The sequence below is a fragment of the Coregonus clupeaformis genome, unplaced genomic scaffold, assembly GCF_020615455.1.
Source record: "Coregonus clupeaformis isolate EN_2021a unplaced genomic scaffold, ASM2061545v1 scaf0345, whole genome shotgun sequence".
In the NCBI taxonomy this organism is placed as follows: domain Eukaryota; kingdom Metazoa; phylum Chordata; class Actinopteri; order Salmoniformes; family Salmonidae; genus Coregonus; species Coregonus clupeaformis.
The window spans coordinates 302,279-322,683 of NW_025533800.1; the positions used below are offsets into that span (position 1 = coordinate 302,279).

At 41.5% G+C, this 20,405-nt stretch overlaps 1 protein-coding gene across 2 annotated transcripts in view; it reads right to left on the reverse strand.

The window, feature by feature from the left end:
* Positions 1-20,405, reverse strand: part of LOC121572356 (son of sevenless homolog 1-like) — an 80,598-nt gene that overhangs the window by 53,635 nt on the left and 6,558 nt on the right. The gene's annotated exons all lie outside the window — the stretch shown is intronic.

The following is a 20,405-nucleotide window of genomic DNA, read 5'->3' on the forward strand; positions in this document are numbered from 1 at the left end:
CTCAGCACCTTTACATGGAAACTAAGAGAGATGTGGCTAGGCTACTAGTTCAGTATAGGTTCCTGCTGGGCCCAACCTGGTTGAATCAATGTTGTTTCCATGTAATGGAATCAACGTGGAAAACTGATTGGATTTGCAAAAAGTCATCAACGTAAAGGAATTTAGAGACGTTTTGTATTTTTTTCACCCAACTTTGAACCTAAATCCAATGACACAGTTAAAATGTTTGTTGATTTCACGTTAGTTGACAACTCAAATGTAAATCAAAACTAGACGTTGAACTGACGTCTATGTTAAAAAATATATACAACTGTTCAAAACCTTGGGGTGCAACTGGAGAGACATGTTCTGGTTTAGTATAGTTTGGGTGTTTTCACACTTGGTCCCATTCAGACAATTTTTGTGAACTCAGTGCGGTTCGCTTAATTTTTTGTGCAGTGTGAACACTCCAAAGGAACTCAGACCCCTCAAAAGGGAAACGCTCTAAATTTAAGAACGGACAATCTGACAATGAACTGAATTTATGAACGCCCAGAGGGCACTCTGAACGCACTCTGGAACTCCAGATTGAATTTACGAACACACCCTATGATAACAACCATATGATTTCCCTATCTAAAACAAATCAATCAATGTAAATTATACATAGTATACCCATTTACCTAAAAAATATGGGTGTGGTGGAAATGACATATGTAAAATAAAACTTATGTTAACAATATTTATTGCAAACATTTTGAACAACAACCATTGTTAAACATTTAATTAATTTAAGACAAAGTAAGATTCCAAAAGTAGCCAATGGGCAGAGATCAAGGAAGTAGGCCAGTGTTTTTGAGAGATTGGCCCAGATAGCAGAGGGGTCATCCACATACAGTGAGGGAAAAAAGTATTTGATCCCCTGCTGATTTTGTACGTTTGCCCACTGACAAAGAAATGATCAGTCTATAATTTTAATGGTAGGTTTATTTGAACAGTGAGAGACAGAATAACAACAAAAAAATCCTGAAAAACCCATGTCAAAAATATTATAAATTGATTTGCATTTTAATAAGTATTTGACCCCCTCTCAATCACAAAGATTTCTGGCTCCCAGGTGTCTTTTATACAGGTAACGAGCTGAGATTAGGAGTATACGCTTAAAGGGAGTGCTCCTAATCTCAGTTTGTTACCTGAATAAAAGACACCTGTCCACAGAAGCAATCAATCAATCAGATTCCAAACTCTCCACCATGGCCAAGACCAAGGAGCTCTCCAAGGATGTCAGGGACAAGATTGTAGACCTACAAAATGCTAGAATGGGCTACAAGACCATCGCCAAGCAGCTTGGTGAGAAGGTGACAACAGTTGGTGCGATTATTCGCAAATGGAAGAAACACAAAAGAACTGTCAATCTCCCTCGGCCTGGGGCTCCATGCAATGATCATCAGAACGGTGAGGAATCAGCCCAGAACTACATGGGAGGATCTTGTCAATGATCTCAAGGCAGCTGGGACCATAGTCACCAAGAAAACAATTGGTAACACACTAGGCCGTGAAGGACTGAAATCCTGCAACGCCCGCAAGGTCCCCCTGCTCAAGAAAGCACATATACAGGCCCGTCTGAAGTTTGCCAATGAAAATCTGAATGATTCAAAGGAGAACTGGGTGAAAGTGTTGTGGTCAGATGAGACTAGCCAGTCTCCAGACCTTAATCCCATAGAAAATCTGTGGAGGGAGATGATGGTTCGAGTTGCCAAACGTCAGCCTCGAAACCTTAAATGACTTGGAGAAGATCTGCAAAGAGGAGTGGGACAAAATCCCTCCTGAGATGTGTGCAAACCTGGTGGCCAACTACAAGAAACGTCTGACCTCTGATTGCCAACAAGGGTTTTTCCACCAAGTACTAAGTCATGTTTTGGAGAGGGGTCAAATACTTATTTCCCTCATTAAAATGCAAATCAATTTATAACATTTTTGACATGCGTTTTTCTGGATTTTCTTTTGTTATTCTGTCTCTCACTGTTCAAATAAACCTACCATTAAAATTATAGACTGATCATGTCTTTGTCAGTGGGCAAACGTACAAAATCAGCAGGGGTTCAAATACTTTTTCCCCTCACTGTGGAAGAGCTCAGTGAGCAAAGTGAAACTATCATTTGTGGTATATCCAAAACAGGTGTGGAGGGTCACCTGCTTGTGAGAATCACCAAAGTGAACTGCCTGAATTTCACTGGTATATTTACACAGGTAGTTCTCTGCAAAGTCAATATGCACGATGATATCCTCTTCCTGCAGATTCTCTTTTAATTCTCTCAGTTTTGGAGTGTTGGTGTTGAATGTTGTGTAAGTGTTTCCCCAACTTCTCTTTCAATCCTTTGGAGAAGTCCTCCAGTAGAATCTACAGTGTGCCACATATACCTTCTCTTTTACTGTCAAATGTACAGTGAACTTCTCCATGTTTACCGCTTTGTTCTTCTTCTCTCCCTCTTCAGCTTTGTTTTTCCACTCAAACCACCACGTCTGCTCACCAGCATCAAAGTCAGATGTTTAAGCTCTTTTGCTTGGCAAAGGGAGCACTGTGTACTAGGACTCTTTCTTCGGGTTCTCACAGCACAAAGACTCAATAAAGGTTCTCAATGTTGTTGCAGCTGATCACTTTGCGATACTGTAGTTTGTGCGCCATGAACTGGAGGTTGGCGTGGGTTTTGCAGAGGCATGTGTCCCTATCCAAGACGGTTGCTTGACAACCCAAAATTGACATATTTTGCAGAATTCATAGTAGGAAATTTGAATCTCAGAATATTCCCTCTTAAACTTCTGATAAAAGTTCTGAATTGCCCAATTCAAGAAGCACTTCAGCTTATTTTTTTCTTGTTCCTCGTTAGTGTGTCCTTTTTCCCTGTTGTTGCTCTACTGTTGTGGTCACGTTCATAGATTTTCTCTTCTGTGGCTGTGCTAATTCTGTTACACTGCTTTTTCCTGGAGTAATGAAGACTTGTTGGCCTGTTTTCTTTTACCCTCATTACTTTTGTTGAAAATTCTCTTTGACCAGGCCATACTTTCTCAGATGTTGCCTCTGAGCATTTTCGAAGCCACTTTTTTGTCCTTGGCACTGGGCATGTTTTGATACTTTTGCTTTAACTCTGAAATGATGGCATTTTGAAACAATAAAATCCTTCTCAAGTTCTTCGGAGTTCCCTTAATTTGCTGTTTTGTCTTTGTCTTTGGGGAATCGTGTCTCTCCATTTTCTTCATCAGTCGATCAAACCTTTTTTTTTTTGTGTTTCTCAGCTTTCCGGAAAGCATTATCAAGTTTGACATTTGTCATGCAAAGATCTCTGTATGTTTTTGAGCGACCTCTTCCAACCTTTTTCCTTCCATTAAGTATTCGACTTGTCATTCCTCTTGCAGACGATGGCGAAGGGGTATCAGGGCGTGCATCAGCGGCAGGTAAGTTAGGGGCAGGTATGTTGCCCTCTGGCTGCAAGTCATCTGGTGACTGAGGTGGTGTGTTGCCTGATAGGTAGGTCTTCTATTCCGTTGGTTGCATTTCCATTGCCTTCTCTTGCTTCTTTGTTCTCGCTTTGTAAGCTTAGAGATAGATTTCACTTCTCCCTTCTCTTTTTTCTTCCAGTATCTCTCCCTGTCTTTTTGCAGATGTTCCTGGTCTCATATAGGATATTTTTTTTGTTTTGTTTCTATGTCTGTGACCTCTGTGCTGTTTTATGTGGCATCTTCTAAAAACCAAGAAAAATACTACTTAGTTTTCAACTTGTGCACACCGTCGAGCATTTTCTAGATTAAATTAATTAAAAACATGATTAAATAAGCCTAAAATAAATTTAAAAAACAATGGATTTCTGTCATTTCCACCACATTCTGTCATTTCCACCACAGTTAAGTTTGTGATGGAAATGACTGATTTCTTCTACATTTTTTGGAGAAAAATTACAGGCTATTTAGCATGCTTTGGCTAGTATTACAACTAGCATATAGTTTACACCAAATACATACAATATACACATTTTTACAAAATTCTACCACAAATTAAAGAATTTATAGCCTGTTTGGAAATGATATATTCTCTACACAAGCAATATTTACCTAGATTTTTCTTCAACTTCTAGACATCACATCTGGAACAACTGTCTGCTGCAGCCATGTGCTTCAGTGTCACAATAAGTTTCCATGCTAACTAAGTTAACATTCTCTTGAAAAAACTTTATTAATGAGGAATTTGTCCTCAGTGGTGGAAATGACACCACTACCAAAGGACAGGTATATTTTGTGTAAAAAACAAAAGGGCATGCTCACAATAAATATTGATATAGACTTTCTCTAGTAGATAACATTATATAAATGTGTAATTATTCATGTTTTCTCATAGAAAAACATAGTAGAAGTTCAAAAGTCTGGTCAGGGACAAGGGCAAAACAGTGGAATTGAGGTATAAATGCATCTGCAAAGTAGCTAAAATACTTGATAGAGAAGAGTTTAAAAAGTCTGGGGTGATTGTAGTGTGAATTTAACATGTAAAGAATACAAACATTGAAATTAAATCCTAAAAATGTACCCAGAGGACATAGAAGTGGCCGTAGTTGCAGAATCACCCATCTACAGAAATAAGACAGATCCTGCTTCTGTTGCCTGTTTGAGTGTTCGGTTGATTGCCTACTGATTCCGTGAGCACCAAGCCTCATGCAACAATTTCACAATATTTGTATTTTATCTTTGCTTTACACTTTGTTTTCATTAGACCAGCCTCTGGTATTATTTACCATTTATTTAGTGTTGTTTACACTGTTCCAAATGGTCTGAAAAATTATATTTATAAAACCCTCCTTTTTCCTTGATCTCCTTCTTATTGTTATTATTACTATTATTATGATCATCATTATAATAATAAGTAATGTCATTATCATTAGTAGGCTTAGTATAGCAGCCTTGTATAACCACCATTGAGCTGTAGGCCTAAGAGCGCATACTGTTTAGTCTTAATACCGTAACTTACTTACGCCTATATTTCAATACTTATATAGGCTGTCTCAATCAATCATTTGTTCATGTCATCACACATCATACGAGTCATTCATGATGTGAAATGCAATCAAGCATTTTAGTTTTTAAATAAAATAACAAAGCGACCATTGAATTAGCGTAAACAATTAATAGGCCTAAACCATTCCACTTCGGAAATTGCATTCACCAATGAGTGCGCTGTTTAGTCTTTGCTGTAATAAAGGCTTTACAAAAAACATTACAAACTCGCTTGTACCCTTATAATTTATTTAGTGTTGTTTAGATTGTTCCAAACGGTAAGAAAAATTATATTATAATCTAACAGCACCTGTTTGGCACACATAGGCCTAATTTTCATGCAGCGCTTGTTCCTTGCCTTCTTTTTCTTGATCTCCAGTATTTTCCACAACTAGTCAAATGTATTCCACACATCTGACTTCCCCTTTACCTCCTGAGCAACCAGCAAACATTCACCTGTTTCCAGTTTATTTGTCACGTCTTGTGCATCCATTTTGCTGTCACATGTGTTACGGAGTTCAGAGTTTGTTATAACCAAGTTATTGATGTGATTATGATACGCTATAGGACAGGCCCTATTGGTCACGGGCATGCGAAGCACATGTTTCACATAAAGAGAGCAAGGGTTGAGGGAATAGAGAATGTTTTTCATAAACAAATTAGGGATTTCGGTAACAGAATTTTTCAGTCAGAAATGGCTGTAATTAGGTTGCAGCTTCAGTAACACGGACATCGCTATACACACTGATGTTCTGGTGGTCGCTGCAGCAGGGAGGAGAGCGAGACAACGGGTGCACAGTCACTCGCTGTCTTTTTTTTTTTAACACAGCGCAGCAAGTCTGAGCCAGGCGGCACAGTCAAATCAATTGCGGTTGGACTCCCTGTAGTCATTTGAGTGTCTTAATTATTTCATCAAACAGTTCGCTTACAGCATCAGACAAGCTCAGTGCATATAGTTGATTTGATTGAAACACATATGGAAACACATATGGAAAAACACGTTTAAAATGTTTGACCAATCGATTGGTCGAAAGAACAGAAAATAGTTGGTCGACCTATTTTTTTTGTTGTCGGGGACAGCCCTACTATTTTTGACTGATGACTGACATAAGGGTGTGTACGTGATAGGCCTATCTGGTTTATATGATTCTGATGGTCATAATGCTGCTTGACAGTGTCATAAAGTGTATTTCCTTAGTCCAAGTAAAGTGACACAGGATGGTCGTAATGCTTCATGACAGTGTCATAAAAGTGATTTAAAATATGATGGAAAAAAACATGACTAAAGAATTCATTACAACAAAGGATTTAAGAAACACACTTCCAAAACGAAAATAAACTTCTTGGCAGGGAAAAAACGAATTTGAATAAATGTAGGTTTTGACATTCTTATGTAGGTGTCATAATCAGCCAAAACAATAACGCAATGAACGTCGCAACAGGTGTAAATATGGGTCATGACAAGTTATGTCTGCTGTTTTGACATATTATTACATGATTATGACCATGTCATAAGGTGTTACGACACTGGGTGTCAACAAAAGTGTTACCGAAGATGATGTGCAGGTTCGCAGAAAAAATAAGTGCTGTTTTTGGATACCGTTTAGCGATTGTCAAGGATGCACAGACATTCCAAAATATGTGTGGAGTATTTAGTTCAGATTATTTGTTTGCAATATGTGATCTATAGGCTAAGATAGCTGTTTATACGATTGTGGGGTTTGAATAGTGTGAGAAGACAACATATTTGGTGCCTCTGATCTGGCGGACTCACTAAACACACATGCTTTGTTTGTAAATTATGTCTGACTGTTGGAGTGTGCTCCTGGCTATCTGTTAATGGTGCTGTCTGGTTTGCTTATTAAAGGAATTTGAAATGATTTATACTTTTAATACTTAAGTATATTTTAGCAATAACATTTACTTTTGATGCTCAAGTATATTTAAAACCAAATACTTTTAGACTTTTACTCAAGTAGTATTTTACTGGGTGACTTTCACTTGAGTCATTTTCTATTAAGGTATCTTTACTTTCACTCAAGTATGACAATTGGGTACTTTTTACACAAAGTAGGGATACCTAGCTATCCGATAACACATTCTGATGAAATGGCTTGTCCTGCACTTTGTAAAAACCCAGAGTGCATTGAGGGAATGTCGGAAAAAGCTCTTGAATCCTTTCTAAACATAGCATTATGTGAATGCAAAGAGGACTCGGACCACAAAATAGGTGAAGTGAACTGGCAAAAGAGTTGAGTCCTCATTCAAAGGCAGTTATTTCGCTTTTTTTTTTACCCCAGAGTTCACTTTAAAGAGGACTGAGATAGTCCTCTTTTAAAATAACCTATGTAAAAACAAATGTACTGTTGAAAAAAGGTTGGATTTCTCATGTGAACCACTCAAACACAGACAGAATACAATAGTCTACTTTTTACTGAAAGTAGGCTAGACTTCACACTTTCAGAGATACTTTTGGTTGGCTAGGATGCGGTGGAATATAATGGAAAGAACAAAAAATACAAATAGGCTTGTAGTGTGGCTCCCCTTTAGAGACGCACTCTAGATGTGCATTTGCAAATTGCAATACAGCCGACAAGTTAATTATTAGGCCTACCTGATTAAATGCAAATTCAGAGTGCTGTGTTCACCAGTACCTAGCCTACTCAAATACATTCTTCATCTGGATAGGCCTATCTGCATTCCAGTCAAGTGTACTCAATCATGACAGTCACAAGTCACTGTATAGAAACACCTGTTCTTGCAGAACATGCCCATCATAACGTAGACCTAAACTCCTTCAACACAGCCCATGGTTGGCTTTTAATCAAACACCAGACATAGGCTACTTGATTATTGATGAAAGCTATTTTCCAAGTCAATTAATATATTTCAAGCAGGAAATTGCTATTTAAGTACTCATTATCCAAAACGAATTGTGTGTTACTCGTGGCCTACCTTTTGGTGCTGCATCTCCTAACCATCATCCATCGAGTTGGTAAAGACAATACATCCATCTTAACTTTATGGTTGGTAATGTGTCAAATACATTAGGGAAAAGGTACAGAATTATAGACTACACTAGTTTAGGTTGGAATAAGCATACGTTTGCGGTTGCAGCTCGTGGAATGGGACTACTGCCTCTAAAGCTGTGTCACTGGCAACTGACTGAGCCCAGTGACGAAAGCATGAAGAGAGCACAGCAGACACTCCGGTCTCCTCACTTCGCCTCACCAGCCGAGGCATCCCATCAGAGCATGACTAAGCAAGCTCTGAGCGTCTCTACTCCCCTCCTCCTCTTAGAGAGGACATGGTCTCTACCCAACTTGGCAGCACTTCAGAGGCAGAGAGAGTAGGTCCCCACATGTCGGACATACGCACCACCAACAAAGGCTCTCCACCTGGGAGTGGTGTGACGAATAACACTTGGTCCTCAATACCAACAAGACCAAAGAGATGTGCATAGACTTCAGGAAGCGTTCAACACCTACTTCTGCAACATCTATCAGAGGTCAGAACATAGATTGTAGAGGAATACAAATATCTGGGTGCCAATAAGCTTCAGTGGAGGAAATGTACATGTATATACACTACATTGTTCAGTATACATACACCACATGACCAAAAGTATGTGGACACCTGCTTGTCAAACATCTCATTCTAAAATCATGGGCATTAATATGGAGTTGGTCCCCCCTTTGCTGCAATATCAGCCTCCAGTCTTCTGGGAAGGCTTTCCATTAGATGTTGGAACATTGCTGTGGGGACTTGCTTCCATTCAGCCACAAGAGCATTAGTGAGGTAGGGAACTGATGTTGGGCGATTAGGCCTGGCTCGCAGTCGGCGTTCCAATTAACCCCAAAGGTGTTCGATGGGTTTGAGGTCAGGTCTCTGTGTAGGCCATTCAAGTTCTTCCACACCGATCCCAACAAACCATTTCTGTATGGACCTCGCTTTGTGCACGAGGGCAATGTCACGCTGAAACAGGAAAGGGCCTTCCCCAAACTGTTGCCACAAAGTTGGAAGCACAGAATCGTCTAGAAAGTCATCGTATGCTGTAGCGTTAAGATTTCCCTCCACTGGAACAAAGGGGCCTAGCCCAAACCATGAAAAACAGCCCCAGACCATTATATCTCCTCCACCAACTTTACAGTTGGAACTATGCATTTCGGGCAGGTAGCGTTCTCCTGGCATCCGCCAAACCCAGATTAGTCCGTCGGACTGCCAGATGGTGAAGCGTGATTCATCACTCCAGAGAACGTGTTTCCACTGCTCCAGATTCCAATGGTGGCGAGCTTTACACCACTCCAGCCGAAGCTTGGCATTGCGCATGGTGATCTTAGGCTTTTTTGCGGCTGCTCGGCCATAGAAACCCATTTCATGAAGCTCCTGACGAACAGTTATTGTGCTGAAGTTGCTTCCAGAGGCAGTTTGGAACTCGGTAGTGAGTGTTGCAACCGAGGACAGACGATTTTTACGAGCCACGCGCTTCAGCACCCGGCGGTCCCGTTCTGTGAGCTTGTGTGGCCTACCACTTCGCGGCTCAACTGTTGTTGCTCACAATAACAGCACTTACAGTTGACCGGGGCAGCTCTAGCAGGGCAGAAATTTGACGAACTGACTTGTTGGAAAGATGGCATCCCATGATTGGTTCCAACTGCCGTATCTTTGTGAGACGTGGTGTGGGTGAACGGATGATCTCCTCGTGTATTTCCCACCATAAAGCATGGAGGAGGAGGTGTTATGGTGTGGGGGTGCTTTGCTGGTGACACTGTCTGTGATTTATTTAGAATTCAAGGCACACTTAACCAGCATGCCTACCACAGCATTCTGCAGCGATATGCCATCCCATATGGTTTTGCCTTAGTGGGACTATCATTTGTTTTTCAACAGGACAATGCCCCAACACACCTCCAAGCTGTGTAAGGGCTATTTTACCAAGAAGAGTGATGGAGTGCTGCATCAGATGACCTGGCCTCCACAATCCCCCGACCTCAACTCAATTGAGATGGTTTGGGATGAGTCGGATGGCAGAGTGAAGGAAAAGCAGCCAACAAGTGCTAAGCATATGTGGGAACTCCTTCAAGACTGTTGGAAAAGCATTTCAGGTGAAGCTGGTTGATAGAATGCCAAGAGTGTGCAAAGCTGTCATCAAGGCAAAGGGTGGCTATTTGAAGAATTTGACACTTTTTTGGTTACTACATGATTCCATATGTGTTATTTCATAGTTTTGATGTCTTCACCATTATTCTACAAATTAGAAAATAGTACAAATAAAGAAAAACCTTTGAATGAGTACGTGTCCAAACTTTTGACTGGTACTGTACGTTCAGCGTATGTATGTACAGTTGAAGTCGGAAGTTTACATACACTTAGGTCATTAAAACTTATTTTTCAACCACTTCACAAATTTCTTGTTAACAAACTATAGTTTTGGCAAGTCGGTAAGGACATTTGTTTACAGACATATTATTTCACTTATAATTAACTGTATCACAATTCCAGTGGGTCAGAAGTTAATACACTAAGTTGACTTTGCCTTTAGCTTGGAAAATTCCAGAAAATGATGTCATGGCTTTAGAAGCTTCTGATAGGCTAATTTACATCATTTGAGTCAATTGGAGGTGTACCTGTGGATGTATTTCAAGGCCTACCTTCAAACTCAGTGCCTCTTTGCTTGACATCATGGGGAAAGAAAATAAAAAATCAGCCAAGACCTTAGAAAAAAAATTGTAGACCTCCACAAGTCTGGTTTATCCTTGGGAGCAATTTCCAAACGCATGAAGGTACCACTTCATCTGTACAAACAATAGTACGCAAGTATAAACACCATGGGACCACGCAGCCGTCATACCGCTCAGGAAGGAGACGCGTTCTGTCTCCTAGAGATGAACGTACTTTGGTGCGAAAGTGCAAATCAATCCCAGAACAACAGCAAAGGACCTTGTGAAAATGCTGGAGGAAACAGGTACAAAAGTATCTATATCCACAGTAAACCAAGTCCTATATCGACATAACCTGAAATGCCGCTCAGCAAGGAAGAAGCCACTGCTCCAAAACCGCCATAAAAAAGCCAGACTACGGTTTGCAACTGCACATGGAGACAAAGATCGTACTTTTTGGAGAAATGTCCTCTGGTCTGATGAAACAAAAATAGAACTGTTTGGCCATAATGACCATCGTGTTTGGAGGAAAAAGGGGGTAACTTGCAACCCGAAGAACACCATCCCAACCGTGAAGCACGGGGGTGGCAGCATCATGCTGTGGTGGCGCTTTGCTGCAGGAGGGACTGGTGCACTTCATAAAATAGATGGCATCATGAGGAAGGAAAGTTATGTGCATATATTGAAGCAACATCTCAAGAAATCAGTCAGGAAGTTAAAACTTGGTCGCAAATGGGTCTTCCAAATGGACAATGACCCCAAGCATACTTCCAAAGTTGTGGCAAAATGGCTTAAGGACAAGAAAATCAAGGTATTGGAGTGGGCATCACAAAGCCCTGACCTCAATCCTATAGAAAATGTGTGGGCAGAACTGAAAAAGCGTGTGCGAGCAAGGAGGCCTAAAAAACCTGACTCAGTTACACCAGCTCTGTCAGGAGGAATGGGTCAAAATTCACCCAACTTATTGTGGGAAGCTTGTGGAAGGCTACCCGAAACGTTTGACCCAAGTTAAACAATTTAAAGGCAATGCTACCAAATACTAATTGAGTGTATGTAAACTTCTGACCCACTGGGAATGTGATGAAAAAAAAAAATCGGACATTTCACATTCTTAAAATAAAGTGGTGATCCTAACAGACCTAAAACAGTGAGCAAACTTCAGTTAGAAGGGCAGAGAATCGGAACGCGGCAAAAAACGTACTGCAGCTGAAGTGCAATCTTCTCCCATCACAAGGCAAAAAAAAATGCCCAGTGGACATCTCCTATAGAAATCCTGAGGTTGTTGTACTGGGTCTATAAAGCCTGAATGTGAAGTGGTGACGCACAAGGCTGCAGCCATGCAATTAGTTTCTAAAAGGAACAAAAAGCACTGAGAGGGTTTCTATACAACTACAGTACCCAGAAGGTCAGGGTTCTCCAATGCCTCCATTCCATACACACCAGTGGAGGCTCCTCTGAGGAGGAAGGGGAGGACCATCCTCCTCAGTGAACTTCATAAAAATAATTAAACATTAAAAAAGTTATCATTTTTTAGATAAAACTATACTAAATATATTCACGTCACCAAATAATTGATTAAAACACACTGTTTTGTAAGGAAGGTCTACAGTAGCCTCAGCAGCACTCTGTAGGGTAGCACCATGGAGTAGCCAGAGGACAGCAAGCTTCTGTCCTCCTCTGGGTACATTGACTTCAATACAAAACCTAGGAGGCTCATGGTTCTCACCCCCTTCCATAGACTTACACAGTAATGATGACAACTTCCTGAGGACATCCTCCAACCTATCAGAACTCTTGCAGCATGAACTGACATGCCCACCCAATGAAAGGTTCAGATAATGAATCTAGTACTGAAAGCATAAGCTACAGCTAGCTAGCACTGCAGTGCATAAAATGTGGTGAGTAGTTGACTCAAAGAGAGAGAAAGACAATAGTTGAACAGTTAACAAATTAATTTCTTCCAAAATAAAAGGAGAACCGAGAGTGAGAGTATTCAGACCCCTTGACTTTTTCCACATTTTGTTACATTACAGCCTTATCCTAAAATTGATTAAATCGTTTTTATATCTAAAATATCAAACAAACTTAAATATTACATTGACATAAGTATTCAGACCCTTTACTCAGTACTTTGTTGAAGCACCTTTGGCAGCGATTACAGCCTCAAGTGTTCTTGGGTATGACTCTACACGCTTGGCACACCTGTATTTGGGGAGTTTCTCCCATTCTTCTCTGCAGATCCTCTCAAGCTCTGTCAGGTTGGATGGGGAGCATTGCTGCACAGCTATTTTCAGGTCTCTCCAGAGATGTTCGATCGGGTTTAAGTTCAGGCTCTGGCAGGGCCACTCAAGGACATTCAGAGACTTCGCCTCAGTCGGAGGTCCTGAGAGCTCTGGAGCAGGTTTTCATCATTGATCTCTCTGTACTTTGCGCCGTTCATCTTTGCCTCGATCCTGATTAGTCTCCCAGTCCCTGCCACTGAAAACATCCCCACAGCATGATTCTGCCAACACCATTCTTCACCGTAGGGATGGTGCCAGGTTTCCTCCAGACGTGACACTTGGCATTCAGGCCAAACAGTCCAATCTTGGGTTCATCAGACCAGAGAATCTTGTTTCTCATGGTCTGAGAGTCTTTAGGTGCCTTTTGGCAAACTCCAAGCGGGCTGTCATGTGCCTTTTACTGAGGAGTGGCTTCCGTCTGGCCACTCTACCATAAATGCCTGACTGTTGGAGTGCTGCAGAGATGGTTGTCCTTCTGGAAGGTTATCCCATCTCCACAGAGGAACTCTGGAGCTCTGTCAGAGTGACCATCGGGTTCATGGTCACCTCCCTGACCAAGGCCCTTCTCCCCCGATTGCTCAGATTGGTCGGGCAGCCAGCTCTAGGAAGTGTCTTGGTGGTTCCAAGCTTCTTCCATTTAAGAATGATGGAGGCCACTGTGTTCTTGGGGACCTTCAATGCTGCAGACATTTTTTGGTACCATTCCCCAGATCTGTGCCTCGACACAATCCTGTCTTGGCGCTCTACGGACAATTCCTTCGACCTCATGGCTTGGTTTTTGCTCTGACATGCACTGTCAACTGTGGGACCTTATATGGACAGGTGTGTGCCTTTCCAAATCATGTCCAATCAATTGACTTTACCACAGGTGCTCCAATCAAGTTGTAGAAACATCTCAAGGATGATCAATAGAAACAGGATGCACCTGAGCTCAATTTCGAGTCTCATAGCAAAGGGTCTGAATACTTATGTAAATAAAAATCTTTTTTCGCTTTGTCATTATGTGGTATTGTGTGTAGATTGCTGAGGATTTGTTTTATTTCATCAATTTTAGAATAAGGCTGTAACGTCACAAAATGTGGAAAAAGTCAAGGGATCTGAATACTTTCTGAAGGCACTGTATATATACATATATATGGTTGTATTTAAAAAAATAAAAAATAAAAACATTCACTTAGCTAGCAAATGCAGCTAGCTAGTTTAGCCTACTCAAACACCCGGCTCAAACAGAGATGGATGCTATGTTAGCTAACTGGCTATCCAACACTGGAACTCTTCCAAGTCAAGATAAGCTTTTGGTTTTATTAATTTAATGCCACCGGGGCTTGCCGGTGTAACTGCTAAACTGCTTTCTGACTGTACACTGTACTGCATGATTGTAGCGGGTTTACTAACGCGTTAGTTCTAATAGCTATGTTGACTATGACTAGACAATGATGTAGGCTGTGTGTCTAGTGGCTAGCGGTCATGATACGAAGGTTTGGCTTGGAAAGGTTTTTTCGCCTGGTCACAGATAGCTGATGTGTTGTGCACTGAAGTCCAAAAGCAACGGGAAAAGGTGATAGGAGAGCGAGTAGATCGTTGTGAGAAGGAATTATATATACAGTGGGGAAAAAAAGTATTTAGTCAGCCACCAATTGTGCAAGTTCTCCCACTTAAAAAGATGAGAGAGGCCTGTAATTTTCATCATAGGTACACGTCTACAATGACAGACACATTTAGAAAAAAAAATCCAGAAAATCACATTGTAGGATTTTTAATGAATTTATTTGCAAATTATGGTGGAAAATAAGTATTTGGTCACCTACAAACAAGCAAGATTTCTGGCTCTCACAGACCTGTAACTTCTTCTTTAAGAGGCTCCTCTGTCCTCCACTCGTTACCTGTATTAATGGCACCTGTTAAAACTTGTTATCAGTATAAAAGACACCTGTCCACAACCTCAAACAGTCACACTCTAAACTCCACTATGGCCAAGACCAAAGAGCTGACAAAGGACACCAGAAACAAAATTGTAGACCTGCACCAGGCTGGGAAGACTGAATCTGCAATAGGTAAGCAGCTTGGTTTGAAGAAATCAACTGTGGGAGCAATTATTAGGAAATGGAAGACATACAAGACCACTGATAATCTCCTTCGATCTGGGGCTCCACGCTAGATCTCACCCCGTGGGGTCAAAATGATAATAATAAATAATAATAATAATATGCCATTTAGCAGACGCTTTTATCCAAAGCGACTTACAGTCATGCGTGCATACATTTTTTTTTTGTGTATGGGTGGTCCCGGGGATCGAACCCACTACCTTGGCGTTATAAGCGCCGTGCTCTACCAGCTGAGCTACAGAGGACCACATCACAAGAACGGTGAGCAAAAATCCCAGAACCACACGGGGGGACCTAGTGAATGACCTGCAGAGAGCTGGGACCAAAGTAACAAAGCCTACCATCAGTAACACACTACGCCGCCAGGGACTCAAATCCTGCAGTGCCAGACGTGTCCCCCTGCTGAAGTCAGTACATGTCCAGGCCCGTCTGAAGTTTGCTAGAGTGCATTTGGATGATCCAGAAGAGGATTGGGAGAATGTCATATGGTCAGATGAAACCAAAATATAACTTTTTGGTAAAAACTCAACTCGTCGTGTTTGGAGGACAAAGAATGCTGAGTTGCATCCAAAGAACACCATACCTACTGTGAAGCATGGGGGTGGAAACATCATGCTTTGGGGCTGTTTTTCTGCAAATGGACCAGGACGACTGATCCGTGTAAAGGAAAGAATGAATGGGGCCATGTATCGTGAGATTTTGAGTGAAAACCTCCTTCCATCAGCAAGGCCATTGAAGATGAAACGTGGCTGGGTCTTTCAGCATGACAATGATCCCAAACACACCGCCCGGGCAACGGAGGAGTGGCTTCGTAAGAAGCATTTCAAGGTCCTGGAGTGGCCTAGCCAGTCTCCAGATCTCAACCCCATAGAAAATCTTTGGAGGGAGTTGAAAGTCCGTGTTGCCCAGCGACAGCCCCAAAACATCACTGCTCTAGAGGAGATCTGCATGGAGGAATGGGCCAAAATACCAGCAACAGTGTGTGAAAACCTTGTGAAGACTTACAGAAAACGTTTGACCTTTGTCATTGCCAACAAAGGGTATATAACAAAGTATTGAGAAACTTTTGTTATAGACCAAATACTTATTTTCCACCATAATTTGCAAATAAATTCAATAAAAATCCTACAATGTGATTTTCTGGATTTTTTTTCTCTCAATTTGTCTGTCATAGTTGACGTGTACCTATGATGAAAAGTACAGGCCTCTCTCATCTTTTTAAGTGGGAGAACTTGCACAATTGGTGGCTGACTAAATACTTTTTTTCCCCACTGTACAACGAGCAAATTGAGCATGCTGTTTTTATGTGGCTGCTATGAAAGTGAACTGTGTCTGCGTGTGATCAGGGGTGTATTCATCCCGCCGATTCTGTTGAAAAACTTTTCTTAAAACGGAAGCAAACAGAACCGGGATAAACATACCTGAATTTGTACAATAGATACTCATTTGTAACTGTTGGACTAATGATTACACCCTAGATCAGCTAGACGCAGGCAAGAGTGTGCAAGGCGGTATTGAATGTGTCACTGTCTCACCTTGATTACTAAATTCTCTCGACCCGTGCACCTACGTAGTAAACTTTAATTCCCAGGCTAGGATGTAGAAACCTCATGATGGGTACAGTATCATGTAGTAGCCTAAAACTATCGACGTTTCATTGAGCTGGGTGAATTGAATATGAATGAGTCATCCAATATGCTGTTATAGAAACAAGGCAATGCTCATTAAAAAGATAATCATCATCCTCCTCATCTTAAAAACAGCAACACCGCCACGACACACACCTACCTACCTACCTACCTATCTCAACTTGCGTCGGAACACACAGAGGTATTCATCTGTCGTGGGCATATACGTAGGTGCTTTCAGAAGTGTGTTTTGAGTGGGGAACGATCAAGGTCTAACATGAGGTCCTGAGATAATGTAAAAGACATCATGATTGTCGACGGGAAAAACTGAGATTTAGTAGAAAGCTCAGCTTGTAGAGGACCTGTATGCTGGAATACATTGCATGCTGCAATTCTTTACAGCGTTTTATCATTCTTCTTCCTTTGCTCTGCCTCCTTGTGAAGGTAAATGAGAAATAAACTAGGAAGTGCAAACAAGTCTTAAAACCCATTATAATAATCAGAATAAATGAGTTGCAAATAAAAATCTGGACACACACAACAAGATCATATATGGAGGGTAGGTTTATGGGAAGCTCCCAGAAAAGTTAGAAGAAGGCTCATTATTCCAACTGAAAATTGGGGGGCAACTCAATGCTCCCCCACAGAAACAATGCCTAAGGTGGACTTTAAAATAAACAACACGTTTTGAGTTGAAATGTTCTTCCAGCCTTTCCGTGTCCTCACATCCAGACGTGTAGTAGAGCAGTGTGGTCCTCTGATAGATAACGTCAAGTTGAGTATAATTGATCACTTGGTTGCAAATCCAAGGTCACTCTCCAACCTCAGGTTATGAGTGGACTGAGTGTCATTCTTGAGGGGAGTCTGGGAGTCTCAAATCGAGAGTAAGCTGCTGATCATGTGAATCAAGTTTGTTGATGATGATTCAAGCTCAAGTGAATTGACTCCAGATGTGCAAGGTGGCCTTGTGAGCCCAAGCTCCACATGACCGCTTGACATGATCCTGTGTCACTCTAGGCCCAGAGGTTGCCGATGACAACCAAGCCGGTGTACCGAGGTGCTTCTCCCTCAATCTCCCAGCTCAATTCCGGTCCCCAACACCTGCACATAGCCCTTTCCTCAAGAGTCTTAGCAAAACTGAAGGGACCAGACAGATGTCCTTATCTGCAATATGGTGATGGATCCACCTAGCTCTCCAATAGCCCTCCTAGTGACACTTCCGCCATATTGCTTTCACCTGTCCAGGTCCTGTCAGGTCTGTGCGAATCATGTGAGAAGGGGGTAAGGGTTTAGGGAAAGGGGAAAAGGGGAAAAGAGCAGAATGAATCCAGGCTGGAGCTGCTCGTACCAGGCAGGTGGGTGTGGTGGAGAGAGGGCCCTGGTTCCTGCATGCTAGACTAGCCCAAAGCTATGCCAGGAATTTCATTCCCAGGAACCCCAGCCAGTGCGGGCCTGCACGGCACCACATGCAAATAGTAGGGATGTGCATCTTTCCCATACAGGAGTGATACATTTCAGTTTGAAACGATTCAGTTTGAGTCGGTTTGATTGGAGGACGAATCAATGCGATTCAGTTCGATGCGATTCACTAACATTTGTTGTATAAACACATTCATTTTCCATTCTAAATTAAAATCTGCTGATGGAACTTATGAGCTGGGCCACTGAGCTGAATCTGTCGGAGCTGATTTGTGTGTGTAAATGATCTATGTCTATGGTGTACTATGCAGGCACCTGAGCTGAGCCATAAGCAAGACTAGGCATCTACCACCCCACTACCAGATTAGCAATGGAGCCCGTTTTTTGATCCCCCACTTCTGAAATCACCACCACCCACTAATTAACTTGTCATTTTAGCAGATTAAGTGTTTGAACTAGAAGTGTATCAATATTTATCATTTATAAATTAGCTATGACATAGCCAATGAATATATAGCAATACTTTGGATTTCACCCCCCCATCTCAAAATCGAATGGTTTTGACAAGGTTTTTACAGTGACATGTTCTTCACGCAGTGCGCCTCGCAAAAGTGATTGCTGTCCTCGTTATGAAATTATCAACTTTACCCTTTATATCTAAAAATGACCATATACACTGATGGTTTAAAGCAAAACTACTTAAACTATTGCCGATGGTGAACCTGAACAATCAAAATAAAATCAATTTTAAGTCCCATTCGGCAGGTACAGTGAGCTCCATAATTCATTGGACAGTAACCATTTTTTTGTTATTTTAGTTCTGTACTCTAGCACTTTGAGTTTGAAAGGATACAATGACAATGAGGGTGAAGTGCAGACTGTCAGCTTTAATTTGAGGGTATTTTCATACATATCGGATGAATCATTTAGAAATGACAGCACCTTTTGTACATGGTCCCCCCATTTTAAGGTACTACAAGTATTTGTTAAATTGGCTTCACAGATGTGTGTCATTAGGCAGGTGTATTCATTTGTGTCGTTAGTGAATGCAGGAGAGCTGTTGATGAATAGTATTGATTCTAGACTTTGCTATTGCCTTTGGAGGTTGTTGTTGGGGTGTGACAACATGAGGAAGACAGCAGTGTCGATGCAAATGAAGCTGGCCGTCATAAGGCTCAGAAATGAAAATCAATCAATCAGGAACATTGCAAAAACCCTGGCCATGCCCAAGTCAACAGTTTGGTTCATCATTAACAAGAAAAAAACAACCGGTGAACTCAATTATGTCAAAAGACCCGGTAGACTGAGGAAGACCACTGTAGTGGATGACCGGAGAATACTCTCTATGGTGAAGAAAACCCCCCTGACAACAGCCCAACAGATCAAAAACACTCTCCTGGATGCAGGTGTAGATGTGTCAAAGTCTACCATACGTAGAAGACTACACCAGCAGGACTACAGAGGGTACACTACAAGATGCAAACCACTGATAAGTCTGAAGAACAGAAAGGCAAGATTACAGTTTGCTAAAAAGCACCTAAAAGAGCCCCAAGAGTTCTGGAAAAAAGTATTGTGGACAGATGATACAAAGATTGACATGTACCAGAGGGATGGAAAGAGGAAAGTGTGGAGAAAAAAAAGACATTCCCATGATCCAAAGCATACCACCTCATCCGTGGAGGGGGTGTTATGGCTTGGGCCTGTATGGCTGCCAGTGGAACAGGCTCACTTGTCTTTATCGATGATGTGACTGCAGACAGAAGTAGAACAATGAATGAAAGTCTACAGAAATATTTTATCTGCTCAGATAAAACCAAATGCCTCCAAACTCATTGGACGGCACTTCATCATGCAACAAGACAATGACCCTAAACATACTGCTAGAGCAACAAAGGGGTTTTTGATGGCCAAAAAGTGGAAAATCCTTGACTGGCCGAGACAATCACCGGATCTGAATCCAATTGAACATGCATTTTACATGCTGAAGAGGAGACTGAAGGCAATAAGTCCCCAAAATAAGCAGGAACTGAAGATGGCTGCACTACAGGCCTGGCAGAGCATCACCAGGGAAGATACCCAGCGTCTGGTGATGTCAATGCATCGCAGACTTCAAGCAGTCATTGCATGCAAAGGATATGCGACCAAATATTAACAATGATTACTTTATTCTACATTATGTTAAACTGTCCAATGTTTTTTGATGCCTGAAAATGGGGGGGGACCATGTACAAAAGCTTCTATAATTTCTAAACGGTTCATCCGATATGTATGAAAATACCCTCAAATTAAAGC